The sequence below is a fragment of the Pomacea canaliculata genome, linkage group LG10 (genome assembly GCF_003073045.1).
Source record: "Pomacea canaliculata isolate SZHN2017 linkage group LG10, ASM307304v1, whole genome shotgun sequence".
Lineage (NCBI taxonomy): Eukaryota > Metazoa > Mollusca > Gastropoda > Architaenioglossa > Ampullariidae > Pomacea > Pomacea canaliculata.
In genome coordinates, this window is record NC_037599.1 from 572,830 (window position 1) to 583,450 (window position 10,621).

At 48.4% G+C, this 10,621-nt stretch overlaps 1 long non-coding RNA gene across 1 annotated transcript; it reads left to right on the plus strand.

The window, feature by feature from the left end:
- The first annotated feature begins 8,491 nt into the window (after positions 1-8,491).
- Positions 8,492-10,536, plus strand: LOC112573294. The gene is made up of 3 exons (XR_003101205.1): positions 8,492-9,925; positions 10,136-10,362; positions 10,411-10,536. It is a non-coding gene; the product is annotated as an uncharacterized LOC112573294 (long non-coding RNA).
- Positions 10,537-10,621: the final 85 nt, after the last annotated feature.

Genomic DNA, 10,621 nt, shown 5'->3' on the forward strand with positions numbered 1-10,621 from the left:
CCCGTATAGCAGGGGGTGGGTGGGTGGGTACCACGAGGGACTGGTACAGATCGTACTTGGCAGTGAGGCTGAGGTTATGTCACACCCTGTCATTGCCTGTTGCTGTCGCGACCGTGATGGGGGTGTCTGTCGGGGAGCAGGCGTCTGTAGCTAGGGTGGCCCCATGTACCCAAAGCTGTTTACGTCTTGGAGTCACGTGTCATGCATGTACATGTATATACTGTGTACTCCTGTCAGTGCTGGTCTCCATCCCACAGGTGTTGGAGCTGTCTGTCACTCTGTCAGTCAGGTCTGTCACTCTGTCAGTCAGGTCTGGCAGCTGTCAGTGCCTGCTATCAGATCAATGTCGTCGGCACAGCGCAGGTTGCCAACCGGTCACCTGTGGAAATGGCAGTGACACGTGGCAGTAAATGGATGTAACGGTTGTCAGCAATGTAACCGACGTTGGTTGTAAGACAGTCACAGGCCAGGACAGCCACGTGATCGCCTTCCACTCGCTAGTCGTCAGCCAGGCAGTCACCGGAAGTTTGAACAACGTGGGCTTGGAGGTCAGGCTACCGCAGCCAAGGGTCAGCTGTGACATTGGTGTAGTTGTTGTTGTGTCACAGCTACACAGACATGGCACTAATCTGTAGATACAATCAGGTATACTGCTGTATAGTAGATACAGATATACCACTGTATAGTAGATACAGATATACTGCTGTATAGTAGATACAATCAGGTATACCACTGTATAGTAGAGACAGATATACTGCTGTATAGTAGATACAGATATACCACTGTATAGTAGATACAGATATACTGCTGTATAGTAGATACAATCAGGTATACCACTGTATAGTAGAGACAGATATACTGCTGTATAGTAGATACAGATATACCACTGTATAGTAGATACAGATATACTGCTGTATAGTAGATACAATCAGGTATACCACTGTATAGTAGAGACAGATATACTGCTGTATAGTAGATACAATCAGGTATACTGCTTTATAGTAGAGACAGTCAGATATACTGCTGTATAGTAGATACAATCAGGTATACCACTGTATAGTAGATACAGATATACTGCTGTATAGTAGATACAATCAGGTATCCACTGTATAGTAGAGACATATATACTGCTGTATAGTAATACAATCAGAATACTGCTGTATAGTAGACAGATATACTGCTGTATAGTAGATACAATCATATACTGCTTTATAGTAGAGACAGTCAGATATACTGCTGTATAGTAGATGCAATCAGGTATACCACTGTATAGTAGAGACAGATATACTGCTGTATAGTAGATACAATCAGGTATACCACTGTATAGTAGAGACAGATATACTGCTGTATAGTAGATACAGTCAGATATACTGCTGTATAGTAGATGCAATCAGGTATACCACTGTATAGTAGAGACAGATATACTGCTGTATAGTAGATACAGTCGGATATACTGCTGTATAGTAGAGACAGTCAGATATACTGCTGTATAGTAGATGCAATCAGGTATACCACTGTATAGTAGAGACAGATATACTGCTGTATAGTAGATACAATCAGGTATACCACTGTATAGTAGAGACAGATATACTGCTGTATAGTAGATACAGTCAGATATACTGCTGTATAGTAGATGCAATCAGGTATACCACTGTATAGTAGAGACAGATATACTGCTGTATAGTAGATACAGTCGGATATACTGCTGTATAGTAGAGACAGTCAGATATACTGCTGTATAGTAGATGCAATCAGGTATACCACTGTATAGTAGAGACAGATATACTGCTGTATAGTAGATACAATCAGGTATACCACTGTATAGTAGAGACAGTCAGATATACTGCTATATAGTAGAGACAGTCAGATATACTGCTGTATAGTAGATGCAATCAGGTATACACTGTATAGTAGACAATATAGTATAGTAGATACAGTCAGGTATACTGCTGTATAGTAATACAATCAGTATACCACTGTATAGTAGATACAATCAGGTATACCACTGTATAGTAGATACAATCAGGTATACCACTGTATAGTAGATACAATCAGGTATACCACTGTATAGTAGATACAATCAGGTATACCACTGTATAGTAGAGACAGATATACCACTGTATAGTAGATACAATCAGGTATACTGCTGTATAGTAGATACAATCAGGTATACCACTGTATAGTAGATACAATCAGGTATACTGCTGTATAGTAGATACAATCAGGTATACCACTGTATAGTAGATACAATCAGATATACCACTGTATAGTAGATACAATCAGGTATACCACTGTATAGTAGATACAATCAGGTATACCACTGTATAGTAGATACAATCAGGTATACCACTGTATAGTAGATACAATCAGATATACTGCTGTATAGTAGATACAAGATATACCACTGTTTAGTAGATACAATCAGATATATGTTTAGATATACCACTCGACATCCATCACCAAGATATTAGCGTAGACTTATTCAGGTCTTGCAGGCTGTAGATGTCGGTAGTCGTGTCCTGTCTACATCAGACAGCAGCAGAACCTCTTCTGTCTACAGGATGATGATAAACTGCGTCTGCTCTGCTTGCTTCCTGCTTTTCTCTCTGAAGCATGTTTATTTTAATATTTATCCTACCTGTCATCAGACGTGTTATCTGTGGTACCTGGCTCTCAAAAACAATCTATTAAGCAGAACAAAATTTCAAATTATCGGCCGTTGAGAAGGTAGCACGTGAGAGAGACGAGTATTGGTGATGTAAAAAGTGGTAGGCCATCAAAGTTAATCTGTAGCTGGCAATGGCAGCTGCTCAAATTCAAATCCAGCCCTGCGACAACATTGTGTTACAGCCTACTTTCAATAACAAACTGGAAAACTGGCTTCACAAAGATGGCAGCAACAGAATAGTGTGCGAACCTGCGCGGCAGTAAGACATTTCAGGGCTCCTTACATGATAAATCCACACAAACACACTTTGATAATAACTGAATTAGAAATTTAATTAAATAAAACTTGTATTAAGTTAAATAGAAGAATTTTTAACTACTGTAAGTAATTTTGTTGTGTAAACCAACTTACCATGAGAGAGATCAAAGGATGAATGGATGAAAGGCTTGAGTCACGTGTAGTCGCTTGTCTCTACAGGTGTGAGTGTGAGAAAGGTCGCCCACCACAACTTGTCACGTGCATCGCTAGGCGCCTTGCAGGTTAGCCCACTAAACCTGACCGCTGACCGATGGGAAACCCACCACCACATGTCACGCTAGCAGGTTAGCCACTAACCCTGACCGCTGGGTAGCCCACCACCACATGTCACGCTAGCAGGTTAGCCCACTAACCCTGACCGATGTGACGCCCACCACGTGCCTGGCACTGCGCCTAACGGGACAGCCTTTGTTAGGGGAGACAACTGCGTTTAGCGCCAACTGGTGGGAAACCCGTCAGGCGCATCGTGTAGCGCGCCACGGCAAGCCCACTGCCCTATAGGTGGGCCGCCTGTAGTGGGGCCCTCTACTACCCACTAGTTCTGCAGGCTGGGCATAGATAATTAACAGTCACACTACCTACCCAGGGTCCAGTTCTCCTCGTGCAGATGACTGCCTCACGCGCACTGTGCTCACTGAGTGTGTGTAGACGTGTGTGTGTGTGTAGGTGTGTGTGTAGGTGTGTGTGTAGACGTGTAGGTGTGTGTGTGTGTAGACGTGTAGGTGTGTGTGTGTAGACGTGTAGGTGTGTGTAGACGTGTAGGTGTGTGTAGGTGTGTGTAGAAGGTGTAGGTGTGTGTGTGTAGGTGTGTGTGTAGGTGTGTGTAGGTGTGTGTAGACGTGTGTAGACGTGTGTAGACGTGTAGGTGTGTGTAGGTGTGTGTGTGTAGGTGTGTCTCACCGTTTGTCTCTCGCTACATGGGGAGCAAGACTTCCTGCCTCTGATGCCGGCGAGCCACTTGATGTCGGCCATGTGTTTCATTCCACCTGCAGTCTGCTTGCTGAGAATGGCCGCGTGTCGCCGACAGGTGTGAAATGTTTGGAGAAAATCTCGCAGGCGCAGCCACGATGGAGAAGGAGCACGTCACGTACGTTGTTGTCACCGGAACTTGCACGTGCGGCCCCAGAGCCCTCGAGATAAGATGAAGTGACTGAGACGAGTTTGCCTCCACTGTGGCTGCCATGATGACCGCTTACCACGTCACTCTGTGGCTTTCGTGACTGAATTGTGAATAGTGTGTGCTTGTTGTTGTTGTTGTTGTCTTGAACGTGACTGAATAGTGTGTTGAATGTGTTCGTGAGAAACAAGATGGCGGCCTGTTGTGTTGCAGGTCATCACGTGTGCAACAGTTTTCACTCCTCCCAAAGGACTTTCTCCATCTCCCTCTCTCTCTGACATCAACCGTGTGATAGGACAGGTGTGGTCTGTGATGTAAACAGAGTCTGTGTGTCTGCTGGTGTGTGTGACAGACAGGACGTGTGTGTGTGTGTCTGCTGGTGTATGTGACAAGACAAGTGTGTGTCTGCTGGTGTGTGTGACAGGACGACCGTCGGTCCCTGTCGCTAAGTTAGCGAGGCGTGACGCCTCCAGCTGCACTTGCTGCACTTAGTGGCTGACATGGCAAGTACTTACTTCAGATATTGTTCTATGTTGTACCTTTCTGTTATTTCTTTCTTTGCTGATCATTAAGGTGATGTGATGCTATCTCATGTCAGCTGTGAGTGGGTAGCACTAGTGAGTCACGGGTGGATTAGGAAGACTCTCGCTAAGCTGACAACACCCGGAAGCAGAGATGTACCCACAGTGACGGTCCGTGTGTCTGTCGTGTGACGGGTGGCCAGGCAAGCAGGGTGGTGCCGGCGATACCCTGACGACACCTGCTGGTGCCAGTGAAGGACAGTCTTCACATTCTCGCTTTTTTGTCTTTTTTCTGTTTCCTTGCACAGATGCTCGTTATGCACGTGCAAGCGACTGTGATTCGCAAGCGGATATTGCAGGGACTATACATGCAGCGGGTAGTCTGTCCGCCGCTTTCACAGTCCGTCTCGCAAAGCAACAAAAGCTGGGGCTCAGCGGGCCGCCTGCGGGCCACTTCCTCCACTCAGACCCACACCCAGTGCTTCCCCTCCCGACATCTGCCATGAATGGATGAGAGTGAATGAGACAAACTCGCCTGCTCCCACGTCAGGCTGGGTGGGCAAGGGGAGGGGGAGGCCAACTCAGGTCATTTACCCTCCCCTCCCTCCCCCACACAACGTCCGCTGCTGTGATGTAGTCAGCGAGGGGGAGATAATCGAGCATCGCATGTAGACACCCGAGCTTCTTCACGCCTTGTGTTAGCGCACTCCGGAGGTAAAAGCGAGTGAGTACAGCGAGTAGTGGAGCTGTGGAGCTGTGGAGCAAGCCTCGTGGTGCTGACTACACTGCGAATGTTGTTGAGTCCAGGCGCTGAGTCCTGCTGTCGGTAGGAGTCTGCGTCTGTGAGTCCACGGACGTGATCAGTCCACCTAATGTCCACGGACTGACACGATGGACTGACTGGGTGGACTGATGTCCACGGACTGACACGATGGACTGACTGGGTGGACTGATGTCCACGGACTGACATGATGGACTGACTGGATGGACTGATGTCCACGGACTGACAAGATGGACTGACTGGATGGACTGATGTCCACGGATTGACACGATGGACTGACTGGGTGGACTGATGTCTTAGGAAGCTAAGGCTCTGAGCACACGGAGTGACACGACAACACTCTGTGGTCAGTCTGAGCTCGCCAAGTTGTCCACTGCTAGTCTCGGCGAACCCAGTTCACCGCCAGACTTCCGGTAGGTGACGAGACTTGTGACGTCAGCATTGTCATCGCCGTAACTGCTTTGTGTTGTTGCACTGATAACCTAACCTTGCCTAGTTAGAACACAATTATCTGCTTTATTAGTTTGAAATCTTTCTCATGAAATGATAAACAGCATGAAGCGCACATACACGTGAAGATCTCATTGTAGATGTCAGTCACATACACGTGAAGATCTCATTGTAGATGTAAGTCACATACACGTGAAGATCTCATTCTAGATGTAAGTCACATACACGTCAACATGTCATTGTAGATGTCAGTCACGTACACGTGAAGATCTCATTGTAGATGTAAGTCACATACACGTGAAGATCTCATTCTAGATGTAAGTCACATACACGTGAACATGTCATTGTAGATGTCAGTCACGTACACGTGAAGATCTCATTCTAGATGTAAGTCACATACACGTCAACATGTCATTGTAGATGTCAGTCACGTACACGTGAAGATCTCATTGTAGATGTAAGTCACATACACGTGAAGATCTCATTCTAGATGTAAGTCACATACACGTCAACATGTCATTGTAGATGTCAGTCACGTACACGTGAAGATCTCATTGTAGATGTAAGTCACATACACGTGAAGATCTCATTCTAGATGTAAGTCACATACACGTCAACATGTCATTGTAGATGTCAGTCACGTACACGTGAAGATCTCATTGTAGATGTCAGTCACATACACAACATCATCTCATTGTAGATGTCAGTCACATACATAACAACATCTCATTCTAGATGTGTCACTGTTCACACTCTGGGATCAAAGCCGTTGTGTGAACGCCAGCCGCTCGTCTCGCTCTCTCCATCCACCAACGTTTGACACCTGCACAGTGGCATCCTAGCAACAGCAGCACGGGCTACCTTGCAATTGTTTACATGTTGTTGTTGTTGTTGCTAAACCGGAAGCTGCCTGCTGTAGAGCCTCGTTCTCGTACATCATTGGAAAAATCCACTGCAAGCTAGTAATGAGTTCGTGCTGAGCCTGTGAGCAGGTTTGTGTGTCTGTGAGCCTGTGTATGTGTCTGTGAGCAGGTTTGTGTGTCTGTGAGCAGGTTTGTGTGTCCGTGCAGGTATCAGCTAGTCACTGACTGACGTCACACAGTCGCAGGCTGAATGTTACAATAAGCTAAACCGCAAAACCGTGAACAGAGGTAGGTCACGTGACTAGTCGATACAACACCGTGAACATATTTGAGACACGTGACATGTGGATATAAGACAGTAGATAGAGCTGAGACACGTGACATGTGGATATAAGACAGTAGGTAGAGCTGAGACACGTGACATGTGGATATAAGACAGTAAATCTGAAACACGTGACACGTAGTTACGGCATCCATCTTTATGTTTCATGAATGGAATGAGAAGTAGTCATTGTCACATAGCTTGTTACAAGTGGAAAGTCGACCACGTGACAGGTAACGACAGCTGTGTTAGTGTTGACTATAACACTACAGTGTTAGGTACTCCTGCACTCAGTGCATGTACCGTTGACGTACTAATGCACTAAACATAGTGTTCATGAAGTACTAGTGCACTGTTCACATTTTCACGGGAAACTAACAGTAACCTCCACCCCTGTCGTCATGGTAGCAACACTTGTTTGTCACACACACACACTGACACACAGGCGTCCAGCACGCACACACAGACTGACACACAGGCGTCCAGCACACACACACACTGACACACAGGCGTCTAGCACACACACAGACTGACACACAGGCGTCCAGCACGCACACACAGACTGACACACAGGCGTCTAGCACGCACACACAGACTGACACACAGGCGTCCAGCACGCACACACACACAGGCGTCCAGCACGCACACACAGACTGACACACAGGCGTCCAGCACACACACACACTGACACACAGGCGTCTAGCACACACACACAGACTGACACACAGGCGTCCAGCACGCACACACACACAGGCGTCCAGCACACACACACACACAGGCGTCCAGCACACACACACAAATATGCACGACAACCTGCGCTCACTGACAGGCACACACACACACACACACGCACGTGCATCAAGACACAGGGAGGTGACTGTGACACGCCGTGTGGACACGACACCAAGATGCATAGAGGACTGACACAGTCTACGTCTTCACTTCCGGCCGTCTGCTGCGTGCACAGCAACGTCAGCAACATGGCGGACAGCAACTACAGTGTCTCGTCATCACGTGACACAGCGCGCTGCACTAGCCAAGGGGCATAAACATCAGCCAAGGGGGGTAAACATCAGTCAAGGGGCATAAACATCAGCCAAGGGGCTAAACGTTAGCGCAGTAAACATCAAAGTCTTCCTCGTCAGTCAGTATACTCATCGTCAGTGAGCTAAACGTCAATGTAGTACGTGGTAGTGCGATAAACATCAGTGAGCTACGTGGTAGTGAGGTAAACGTCAGTGAGCTACGTGGTAGTGAGGTAAACGTCAGTGAGCTACGTGGTAGTGAGGTAAACGTCAATGTAGTACGTGGTAGTGCGATAAACGTCAGTGAGCTACGTGGTAGTGAGGTAAACGTCAGTGTAGTACGTGGTAGTGCGATAAACATCAGTGAGCTACGTGGTAGTGAGGTAAACGTCAGTGTAGTACGTGGTAGTGCGATAAACATCAGTGAGCTACGTGGTAGTGAGGTAAACGTCAATGTAGTACGTGGTAGTGCGATAAACATCAGTGAGCTACGTGGTAGTGAGGTAAACGTCAATGTAGTACGTGGTAGTGCGATAAACGTCAGTGAGCTACGTGGTAGTGAGGTAAACGTCAGTGAGCTACGTGTTAGTGCGATAAACGTCAGTGCGCTACGTGGTAGTGAGGTAAACGTCAGTGCGCTACGTGGTGGTGAGGTAAGCATCAGTATATTGTGTTAGTGCACTAAACATCAGCGCCCTACCTATCAGTCAACTAAACAGAGTGACGTGTTAGCCGTGTAAACATTAGTGTGGTACATCTGTGTGTCACGTGTTAGTGTGCTCCACACCAGTGTGGTACGTGTTGGTGTCAACGTGTCACACGACAGGTGCCAACAAACGCGGTGTGGAGAGTTATGACACTGAGTAGCCAATATGTCAAAGCAAGTGTTTCTCTACCACGTATGACAGACACATCAACCGTCTCTCTACCAAACATGTCAATGTGACGTGTTGATCTACCGCTAGCCAGGGATGCAGATGACAAGCGTGTCTGCTCTACACATCGAGAATGCAAATGTAAAATGGAACCTCACACGTCGTCAGCAGACAGGTTCATTAACCTTTACCTGACTGTCCACATTATGCCATTGACCCTTTGGCTGCACAACAGACCCACTCAGCCCTGCACTCAAGTGTTGTCCCACGAGGGCGGCAGTCAGCCTTGCACGTGTCTTCCTGAAAGCAAGTTCCGGTGCCAGTCACGTGGTTGACAGAAGCTCACAGAGCCCGTGACGTGTTGTCAGGCACGGGAGCCACTTGTCACCTGCACTAGCACCTAGCAACGCACGCAGGTCTCGTGAGAACACTTGTGACGTCAGGAGCAACGCACGCAGGTCTCGTGAGAACACTTGTGACGTCAGGAGCAACGCACGCAGGTCTCGTGAGAACACTTGTGACGTCAGGAGCGACGCACGCAGGTCTCGTGAGAATACCTTGTGACGTCAGGAGCGACGCACGCAGGTCTCGTGAGAACACTTGTGACGTCAGGAGCGACGCACGCAGGTCTCGTGAGAACACTTGTGACGTCAGAAGCATCGCAGGCTGGCGAGGCCATACCTGGTTCAGCAGCAGCACTAGTACTATTATTAGTATTAACAATAACAAGAGAACTTGTGTTTGTAGCCACACGTTCACACACATTGTTCTCTCTCTCTCTCTCACAGACGCGCGCGCACTCCACAAGAGCTGTAACGTCGGTCGTCGTTTTCTCTTTCTGTAGTTCCTGACACGAGTGACGAGAGCGAGAGTAGCGACGATAATGACGACTGGGATGTTTGTGGTTGGAAGACTTGGCAATGCACGCCCTCTTCTCCGTGTGTACACACGGAGGCCTCACGAGGTACCTATGTCTGACGGCGAGGTACCGGTGTCTGACGGCGAGGTACCTGTGTCTGATGGCGAGGTACCGGTGTCTGACGGCGAGGTACCGGTGTCTGACGGCGAGGTACCGTGTCTGATGGCGAGGTACCGGTGTCTGACGGCGAGGTACCGGTGTCTGACGGCGAGGGTACCGGTGTCTGACGGCGAGGTACCGGTGTCTGACGGCGAGGTACCGGTGTCTGACGGCGAGGTACCTGTGTCTGACGGCGAGGTACCTGTGTCTGTGTCTGATGGCGAGGTACCGGTGTCTGACGGCGAGGTACCGTGTCTGACGGCGAGGTACCGGTGTTTGACGGCGAGGTACCTGTGTCTGTGTCTGACGGCGAGGTACCGGTGTCTGACGGCGAGGTACCGGTGTCTGATGGCGAGGTACCGGTGTCTGACGGTGAGGTACCGGTGTCTGTGTCTGACGGCGAGGTACCGGTGTCTGTGTCTGACGGCGAGGTACCTGTGTCTGACGACGAGGTACCTGTGTCTGACGACGAGGTACCTGTGTCTGACGACGAGGTACCTGTGTCTGACGACGAGGCGAGCAACACGGGGGTTAGCATCTCGTCCATTCCTCCCTTGGACTGCAGACCTTGACACTAGACATCCCGCTGTCCTCCGAGTGTGGCGAGTGTTGTCTGATGCTCTCCACCTCACTCCAGCAGCTTCCTCCGGCACTCGTTCTCTG